The 9,929-nt window shown below is 36.8% G+C and overlaps 1 long non-coding RNA gene across 1 annotated transcript; it reads left to right on the top strand.

The window, feature by feature from the left end:
* The first annotated feature begins 5,570 nt into the window (after positions 1-5,570).
* Positions 5,571-9,664, top strand: LOC125270653. Its single transcript, XR_007185400.1, has 3 exons — positions 5,571-5,631; positions 6,310-6,427; positions 9,459-9,664. It is a non-coding gene; the product is annotated as an uncharacterized LOC125270653 (long non-coding RNA).
* Positions 9,665-9,929: the final 265 nt, after the last annotated feature.

The raw sequence follows: 9,929 nt of genomic DNA, 5'->3' as shown, positions 1-9,929 counted from the left end.
GCCGAGCTAAATTCAATTTTCAATTCTAAGGCACCTTTAATAGTTTGGGGAAAAGAAAAAAATGTTCCTGAAATATTAACAAATAAGTCAACGTCGAATTGAGAGCTTGTGGATCAGAATTGAATTGTGAAATCTGCATCAAAACCCAGCCCTTGGCCTACTAATTATCATTATGATTATTGTTATTATTAGCTTACTTTCACTGTTTATTTGCAATTGATGTGATTCACATCCAATATTAATCAATGACTGATTATTTTATTTTGCACGATTTGAACCACATGGACCACATGATGTCTTCTTTGGGACTCGACCCTCTTCTGATCTCAGTCTTGCCTCAGACTCGACCAACTCAGGTCTTGGGCTGGACTCGAATAAGCTGATCTTGACTATACAACAGTGTTCAAAAAGCTGCTGTTTCCTGAATTTAATTAAAATATCTTCTAAATGTCGGCTTGTTCCACCCACAGATTCACCTCCTACTGCTTCACTTCATCATGTCCTCTGTTCATTTAGAAAGAAGAGAAGCACACAGAGTAGAGGCAGACTTCTAAACAAGCATTGGTATTCAGTTCAGATAGCAGCTGCATCCCCTCTGGTCCAATCGCCCACTATTCAATTTATACAAACACTAGGTTGCAGGGGTTACAAAAATTGTCAGATCTCCTGCTTCTCAAACACAGCTTTGTCAGATGTAAATGACAGACCGGCATTAGATGTCTGCCTCGCAGCATCACGCATCCAGTAGCACCTCTTTCAGATGCTGTGATGTTTAATGGAGTGTAGAACATCTCAACAGGTCACTCAAAGCAAAGCATTGTGAGCTAAATATTAGGGTGTGTTTAATCTCACATACAGTGGATACAGACAGTATTCAGACCCCCTCAAATTTTTCACTCTTTGTTATATTGCAGCCATTTGCTAAAATCATTTGTTCATTTTTTTTTCCTCATTAATGTACACACAGCACCCCATATTGACAAACACAAAATTGTTGACATTTTTGCAGATTTATTAAAAAAGAAAAACTGAAATATCACATAGTCCTAAGTATTCAGACCCTTTGCTGTGACACTCATATATTTAACTCAGGTGCTGTCCATTTCTTCTGATCATCCTTGAGATGGTTCTACACCTTCATTTGAGTCCAGCTGTGTTTGATTATACTGATTGGACTTGATTAGGAAAGCCACACACCTGTCTATATAAAGACCTTACAGCTCACAGTGCATGTCAGAGCAAATGAGAATCATGAGGTCAAAGGAACTGCCTGAAGAGCTCAGAGACAGAATTGTGGCAAGGCACAGATCTGGCCAAGGTTACAAAAAAAAATCTGCTGCACTTAAGGTTCCTAAGAGCACAGTGGCCTCCATAATCCTTAAATGGAAGACATTTGGGACGACCAGAATGGACACCATACTTGGCCACGTCACTTTACTTCACTTCAAATAGCACGCTTATCCAGTTACAGAGAAACTGGTAAGTGACAAATCTTGAGTGGTGACGTCACTACACGTATTCTACCAGCACAGTTCACAGTTCACAGCCCAGTACAGACTGCACGATTTTAGCAATTCTATAAGATCATTACAACTCAAATTGTGTGACATGAATCTATTAAACTTGGGTACGACATGCATGTAGACTGTACGATGATGACATCTGTTGACTCGTAGGCTACGATGCAAGTCTCTAATAAAATGTCATCAGTATGCACTTATGGTAAACAAAAAGACCATGATGAATCGCACTTCGGAAGTTGTGGTTTTTATGTGTGCTGAAAAAAAACGGCGAAAGAGGAAGGGAAAAGAGCTTGAGGTAAGCAGTTTTAAGTTGTAGCGCCGTGTCGCGTTGATTTCATATCGCATTTTTATTGGCTGGTTAGTAGACGTAGGTCGTAGCAGCAAACACACTATGCGCTGATCATGCTGAAATTTTGGACACTGTCAGAAAATTATCATAGGCTGTCTTTGGTCGCAAGACTGTGACAATGGCCGTCATTGAACCTCTCTCACTGTGCAACATAGGACCACCGATTAGAGCCACAATCACAGAAATTGCCACGATTGCTTCATGATGCAATCTTTCGTCTGGGATAGCCAAAAATCATGCAGTGTGTCCCGGGCTTTAGCCAACCATGCTGGGAATTCCAAACCAAGCTCTAGTGGAAATACAGCTGTAAAAGTTCCTTACCGTTCTTAGAACTGTTCGGCCCGATGGTGGAAAAGTGGTCAAAATTCTCCAGATTTCAAATTCTGTCAAATGTATCATCAAATTTGTTTGAATTTGACAGAATTTGATAAATGCTGTTTTGACGTTCTTTAGTGTTGCATGACAGATCGCTGTAGCTGCCGGAGCGCCAATAAACCCATTGGGTTGATCATCTCTCCTTCTTTACTACTAGTTATAGTACAAAATAAACAGGAATGAACATCAGCAGGTATGTTAAAACAGATGTTTAATGGAGTGTAGAACATCTCAACAGGTCACTCAAAGCAAAGCATTGTGAGCTAAATATTAGGGTGTGTTTAATCTCACATACAGTGGATACAGACAGTATTCAGACCCCCTCAAATTTTTCACTCTTTGTTATATTGCAGCCATTTGCTAAAATCATTTGTTCATTTTTTTTCCCTCATTAATGTACACACAGCACCCCATATTGACAAACACAAAATTGTTGACATTTTTGCAGATTTATTAAAAAAGAAAAACTGAAATATCACATAGTCCTAAGTATTCAGACCCTTTGCTGTGACACTCATATATTTAACTCAGGTGCTGTCCATTTCTTCTGATCATCCTTGAGATGGTTCTACGCCTTCATTTGAGTCCAGCTGTGTTTGATTATACTGATTGGACTTGATTAGGAAAGCCACACACCTGTCTATATAAAGACCTTACAGCTCACAGTGCATGTCAGAGCAAATGAGAATCATGAGGTCAAAGGAACTGCCTGAAGAGCTCAGAGACAGAATTGTGGCAAGGCACAGATCTGGCCAAGGTTACAAAAAAAAATCTGCTGCACTTAAGGTTCCTAAGAGCACAGTGGCCTCCATAATCCTTAAATGGAAGACATTTGGGACGACCAGAACCCTTCCTAGAGCTGGCCGTCCAGCCAAACTGAGCTATCGGGAGAGAAGAGCCTTGGTGAGAGAGGTAAAGAAGAACCCAAAGATCACTGTGGCTGAGCTCCAGAGATGCAGTCGGGAGATTGATAAAGTTGTAGAAAGTCAACCATCATTGCAGCCCTCCACCAGTCGGGGCTTTATGGCAGAGTGGCCCGACGGAAGCCTCTCCTCGGTGCAAAACACATGAAAGCCCGCATGCTAACTTGAGGTAATTTTTAAATATAAAGTCCAAATATTTTTATTCAACCACCTAGTTAAATTACATTTGATGGAAAATAAACAACATATTTGATGTTCAGAACATGGTACTGTAACTACAGTAATTATGATGGGGGTTTGAAAATAAAAATTCTGTCATTCTGAAAATATAATTATATTTTCCTTAAATAACATGTTCTCCCTAACTGCAGGCCTTACTATTCTCATATTGTACACTCAAAAAAAGGATTTGTTGATGCTGTTCACTTTATTTAAACAACTTATTTTGATTCAACACCATTGTATTAGGTTTCTGGTTCAAATTTAATTGCTTCATGTTAAACTGACTTAAAACGATTACTTTTTTACTTAACTTACTGTTTTCATATTAAAATAACATGTTTCAATCAAGTAACCTCAACCAGGACTCAATCAAACAGGACTTTCACTTCTCATCATGCTTTGCAAAGGGGCTGATCTGGGAGAGTAAATGTTGAAATAAAGTGTTATTTTAAGCAGTTTTTAGAAACATGAGAAAATGGAGGGACTTTTTAATGTTTACTTTCTATTATGTTGGTATTTAAAAGTTTCTGTTATGTTAATAGTTTTGGGGTTACCATTGTGGTGAAGTGTAGAACATGTGCTTGGGTTATCTAACAATAACTAAAGTTGTTTAATAATAATAACAACTATATTGGGTATCCCACAGATGGAATAAACCCATCTTCTGGCTAACACTTAACAATAAGAGTCTGTACAGAGTAAAGATTTGTGAAAATTGTTCTTGAATGCATCCACTAAATAAACTAATCCATTAAACTGGGTTACTTTTTTAAATTTCTGTTTGATATTCATTTTAGGATAATTAAACTTAATGGTTTTGGACAAAATTAAGAATGTTAACCTGATTCAACTAAATGGCATTGAGTTAACCTTATGTAATAAATTTAAGTTAACTGAAATAAATAATGTTAATTAAATTCAACATAACCAAATTATGTGGAACCTGTTGACATAAAAAAATTAAGTAAATCCAACGTATCATTTTTTTGAGTGTATATAACTGTGATATTCTGCAAAACAGCAAACTTTAAAACACTTTTTTTTCTTGCTGTTTAAAATTCTATCACTTAAAAATCTGTGAAAACCGTTTTCTCTCAGGTACGTCGCCAGTGTAAGCTTCAAAGTGAATACTTCGACATCACTCTCATCAACGCAGTCCATAGCAACAACAGAAACGTATCTTGACTTTATGGTTATTTTGGGAAAAACAGAAGGGGGTGTTTTAGCACACTCTACCCTACTAGGCAATATAAATATAAATATAAAGTAAGAGTATAAAGTACTTATGTCAACAACATGCATCAGACAGTCACTGAACGGACGGAGACTATGTTTTATGCGGCTCTTTCGATTCAGAGCCGAGAGGTACTTTTCATGGAACGCCAGGAGCATGTCGATCAGTTACTCTGTTGGCTCTGGGAACCCTAGAGAACCGTTCACTGGGATGAAAACCAACAATTGCATTGTGTATCATGCCATTTACTTACTTTTGAGAGCTCATCTCTCCCAAAGGCTCACCGTGGCTTTGTTCCAAAACCTACTGAGCTGCCTTGCTATCTACTGCCTGTTTAAACAGCTGCTGTTTAAGGAAACATCCTGACTTAAACAGAACCTCAGAAGTGACTGATTTGGAGCACTCTACATAGGGAACAACACATACAATTAGGACACAGGACATTAACATGTTGCTAAGTTAATGAAGTAACACTCTCTAAGCATAAAACATATAAGTAAAATAGCCTTTTTTTTTTTTTTTTATTAAACTTTACCATAATTTCCCAGTAGTGGGACATTTATGATTTTTTATTTTTAAGATATGTCAGTGCCAGTTGCTTTCAGTTAAAGGTGCTAAAGAGGATGTTTTGTTTTATACATTTTTGCAATATTACTTGAAACTGTCTTTACTAACTGATAAAAGACTATTTATTAGGTGCACTGAAAGGAATAATATTAATATACGTCATCTGTGCACGAGGTAAGGCCTTAAAAACATCAGCCAATCGTTTACGCGATCATCGCGTAAACGATTGGCCCTCTGGCTTGTCAATCACTGCCGTGACGTTCCTTGTGAGAGACGTGCGCGGATTGGCCCTCTGGCTTGTCAATCACTGCCATGACGTTCCTTGTGAGAGACGAGCGCGGCTGCGCGCTGCAGTAACTTTCCACACTCCACAGGCGCTGCATGCAATGTTTTTGTCCGGAGACAGGAGTAACAACTGCAGATTATGAGTTACCTGCGGTGAGTCCGACATAATGAATCCACTAACACAACACAGCGAATGCCGGTGGTAAACACTCGTGTTCCAATACGAATGTTTACGAGTTTTGGGAGGCGTTCCTTCGAAGGAGGGGAGTTGTTCTTACGCATGCGCTCATTTCAAAAACTCAGTAACAGTCTTTGGATTCTCAGTCGACGAAAAAATCCTCTCTATCACCTTTAAGATAGCTCAAACATGCATTTAGTCTGGGACTAGGCTTAAGCCTTGTCTGTGATACCAGGCATTGGTTTTAGAGGCTCTTTCTGACAGTCAAGCTCTTCTCTGTTCTCTCTATACTGCGATATCCTCTTGTTATCCTTCCTGTCTCCTGTGGTGAAACCAATACGAGGCCTCTTTGATTTCACATTCAAACATATAAAAATCCGAGCTGCGATAACCTACCCTCTAAACAATATTGTGTCTCATAACATCATGGCAGGACTGCGGTAATGGCTTGAACCTGTGTCAGTTAAACCTATTAGTCACACTTAATGGAACAGAAAGGAGATAAAACAGGGGAATCGTTTATTCATATCCTCTGCGGACTATATGAAAAAAATCCAAGCTCTTTTTTTATTTGATTTGACTATGTGATATTGCATTTAGAAAGCAGCCAACCCTTTCTTTTTTTAATATCCATCTCCTATCTATGTTTGCAGTGCTGTGAAAGCATTTCTGCAAACATCCTGTGGATATTTGTTCTGGGTCACATTTTGTGACTTCAGATATTGTGTCTACGTGGTGTGCTGTAAACTGTGAAGTCACTGGTGGATAGGCGTGAGTATACAATTTTGAATCTGTTAAGGCTGTGTCATAATGTTTCTGCCTTTATCTAGACTGCAAGTATTTGCTTGGCTATAATATTTTGTGTATTTTCATTTTTATACTAAAAAACTGCTTTGACTTTTTAAAAGGATTTAGTACATTAGCATTGCATTTCTTCACAGAAATTTGGCAACTGAGCACTTTCCATCCAAATTCATTATCCTGCTCTAATGTGTCTGAATGTTTTACTTTTTGAAAGAGAATTAGGTGCATAAGGGCATGTTTAGACTACCAAAATGTACTAAAAATGAAAAAGTTGTTCCTTTGCGTTTTTCTCATACAGATGGCAATGTTGTCAAAACTATCCCGGTTCACACGGATCCGCAAAAACTTAAAAACGATATATTATGCTGCCAGGCCAGTAGTTGGCGATGTCACTTTGTAAAGAAACACTATACGCCTAGAAAATGAATGCGCATGACATAACCATTTTCACAAATTTGCATTTTTGTAGTATCAAGTCAATAAAGGCGCTTTTCCACTGCATGGTACGGTTCGGTATGGCTCACTTTTTGACGCTTTTCCACTGCATGGGATGGCTCGGTACGGAAAGGTACGGCTCGGTTAAATAGTACCACCTCGGTTGAGGTTCCAACTGAGTCGTACCGATACTAAATGTGATGTTTAAACACTGCTTGAGCCCCTGCCCCTTTGATCGCGAAAGTGAAAGTACCCTTTGCCGTTGCATCACGGTGTCCCCGCGTTCCCATTTCTCCCGCGATTTCTACCGTGGGAGGACAATCTGTTCTCCCCCCCCCCAAAAAAAAACAAAACCAAAAACGATTTCGGCCGATGGAGAAACCCAAATTTGTGAAAATGGTAACGCCATAAGCATGCGTTTTACCTGTTCAGTTTATAGCAGCGTAGGTTTTATTTACAAAGTGACATCGCCATCTGCTGGCCTGACAGCATAGTACAGCTTTTTGAATCGTTTTTGCAGATCAGTGTTAACGGGGATCGTTTTGACAATGCTTTTGTCTGTACAAAGAAAAACTTTTAAGTTTTTAGTACATCATTGTCATGTAAACATGCCCTAATTCTGTAAATCAAAATACACCACCGTTCAAAAGGTTGTGGGCCGGTAAGATTTTTTAAGTGTTTTTGAAAGAAGTCTATCACACCAAGGATGCTTTTATTTGATCAAAAATACAGTGAAACAGTAATACTGGAAAATATTATTACAATTTAAAAGAACTGTTTTCTATTTTAATATATTAAAATGTCATTTATTTCTGTGATGCAAGGCTGAATTTTCAGCATCATTACACAGTCAAGTGTCACATGATCTTTCAGAAATCATTCTGATATGCTGATTTGGTGCTCAAGAAATATTTATTATTATTATTATTATTATTATTATTATCAATGTTGAATATAGTTGTACTGCTTAATATCTTTGTGGAAACGGTGATTTATTTTTTATGATTCTTTAATGAACAGAAAGTTAAAAAGAACACAATTTTTTGTAACATTATAAATGTCAAATTGAATCAACTTAATGCATCACTTTCTTTCTTAAAAAAAGGACTGACCACTTTTGAATGGTGGTGGAAGTTCTTTTCTTTTTTCTTTTTCTTTTTTGATTGCTCAGTGTATAAGCAATGAAATTTATATTTAATACTTGTTTTTGCTCTCCAGTCGATTCAAGTATATTTCTCAAAATACATTCAATGCACTTTATGCAATGGTAAAATGTAGCAGATCAGCTCTTTATGGAGATACATTAAAGAAACCTACATTATGTTGTTTATCCAGTAGTTCACATTCAACAGCACTTAAGGAACATTAAATGTGATGTAACTTGTATTGCAAGTTCAGCAGGAGCTTTAATCTTTGTCTGCTGCAGTGAGCAGCTCTGTGCCTGCTGCTTCTGATGCCTCTCGATAGAATGAACAGTCTTTGCAGTGGCACATGTTAAGCATAATATGACACAAAGTGAGGCAGCCTGTTCAGGGTCAATGACAGGATACTCATTTGACCTACTGAGTTATTTAAATTACATTAAAATACAAGACAATGACTTGGATGCTTCTTTTCAGTATTGAATGTTTTCAACTGATTAAACTGATGTCTTGATGTTTGTTGATTTTTGAAAGCTAATTTATAAAATCTATAATAGAGAAACATTTTCAATATAGGAAAAAAAAAAATTACCTTTTACTGTTACACCACTTTATTTTATTTTAAAACTTTAGTAACAATACAAAGATTACACTTCAGTTAAACTGGATTTTTAAACAGAATCAAATCTTTAGCTCTCTAGAGCCTTATCAGGTGTTTTGAACATTTTCAGTTAAAGTTCATTTTTACAGTACGTATTGTTTTAAAGCAGCTTCACAGAAAATGCATGTTTCAGTGTTACAATCAGGAAGCCTACTGTAGGCTAATGTCCATATATGGCAGTAATATGCAGCTATAAGATATAAGATACATCATGTATTCAGTTATTCATTGTGTATTGAATACTGTTGTTTTAATATTTTAATTGTTTAAATACATTGTTTCTGCTCTAATTTTGAATGAGATGTATGAAGTCGAGTCAATGAATTGTTTGAAGTACCAGTGGAGGGCAGTATTGTCTTTCTAATCGGAGATTCAGTTCATGTGTATATGAAAAGAGAGGGAAATATTTGACCTCACATTGGTTTTAACTCACTTTAAATAATGAAAACAGTTTACAATAATACCAAATTGAGACTAATAGTGAAAATGCTTCTATTTTGCATTCTTTTTTAATTTAATACAAAAAAAAAAATGTCTTTACAAATTTGTATTATCATCAGCATAATAATTTGAGTGAAAATTTATTTGAAAATGTTAACATTATGAAAAATAACATTATATGAAAGCAAGACCATATATGTAAATATTTAATAAATTTCTATATCTGTTGTCCAAATAATGGTTTGTTACATTTTTACCTATCAGTTTACTCAAATTATTATGTTGATCATGATTTTTTTTTATTTTTATCAATTTCTAGGACAGGAAGTGTTAGAGAGAGAGAGATGGGGGGAGGGGATCGGGAAAGGTCCGCGAGTGGGACTCCAACTCGGGTCACCCGAAGCACAACTATATGTCGGCACGCTGCCCACGAGGCTATCGACACTGACAAATGTTAATATTTGTTGATTAGAAGCAAGACTTCAATTAGTGTAAATCATTAATAAATAGTATATGTGTCGAAAAGAATGGTTTGAGATTTTTGGTGTATTTTTACTTGTTACATATTAGCCTTTACCTATTATTGTTATGTGATCAATTATTTTGTGCTTCATAATTGTTTTACTCTATACATTTTACCAAAAAAAAAAAAAAAGTGTGACTATTCCCTACAGCAGTCTTCTATGTCCTCTCCCACACTTCATTCTGAAATGTTCAGTCTCGAGTAGCCTGAAGCCTGGCACAGATATTTTATGTCCCTTGACATTCACGCTTTTGCAGACTAAGTGCT

The sequence above is a fragment of the Megalobrama amblycephala genome, linkage group LG6 (genome assembly GCF_018812025.1).
Source record: "Megalobrama amblycephala isolate DHTTF-2021 linkage group LG6, ASM1881202v1, whole genome shotgun sequence".
NCBI lineage: Eukaryota > Metazoa > Chordata > Actinopteri > Cypriniformes > Xenocyprididae > Megalobrama > Megalobrama amblycephala.
The sequence above is the reverse complement of the archived record's forward strand: the minus strand, read 5'-3'. Positions and strand labels throughout refer to the sequence as shown.